This window comes from Nannospalax galili, unplaced genomic scaffold (genome assembly GCF_000622305.1).
Source record: "Nannospalax galili isolate Female #2095 unplaced genomic scaffold, S.galili_v1.0 Scaffold23837, whole genome shotgun sequence".
In the NCBI taxonomy this organism is placed as follows: domain Eukaryota; kingdom Metazoa; phylum Chordata; class Mammalia; order Rodentia; family Spalacidae; genus Nannospalax; species Nannospalax galili.
This window is the reverse complement of record NW_008339403.1, coordinates 1-540: the sequence shown is the minus strand read 5'-3', so window position 1 is coordinate 540 and position 540 is coordinate 1. Positions and strand designations below refer to the sequence as shown.

The 540-nt window shown below is 44.8% G+C and overlaps 1 pseudogene; it reads left to right on the top strand.

Moving 5' to 3' along the window:
* Window positions 1–7: 7 nt before the first annotated feature.
* On the top strand, window positions 8–533 carry LOC103734831 (annotated as a pseudogene).
* Window positions 534–540: the final 7 nt, after the last annotated feature.

Below are 540 nucleotides of genomic sequence, written 5' to 3'. Positions count from 1 at the left end.
CTTGGATATAATGGGTGGGCATTTTAATCCCAACATCACCTTTGGTCACCTGTGGTGGAAAGCCTCTGAAGGCAGCTAGGCCAGGACCCTTTCTCTGACATGCACATCATGGTGTTCAGGCCAGAACAGTGGGTAAAGCCAATGGCTATAACAGGTCAAAACACTCTTCATCTTGAGACAACAGAGAACCTGGGGCTTTTGAATAAAGACATCCAGGAAAATGGAATGAAGGTTGGCCTTGCTATCAAACCAGGAACTACAGTTGAATATTGGCCCCATAGGCTAATCAAATAGATATGGCCTTGGTAATGACTATAGGACCTTGGTTTGGAAGGCAGAAATTCATGGAAGAGATGATGCTTAAGGTTCACTGACTGAGGAACCAGTTCCCAACTTTGGATATAGAGGTCAATGGTGGAATAGGTCCTGACACATTCCATAAACATGTGAAGGTGTCTGCAGTCTGCAGTGCCATTATAAGTGATGACCCCAGAGCTCTGATCAACCTACTAAGAAATGCTTGCTTAGAAGCTGCTCAGA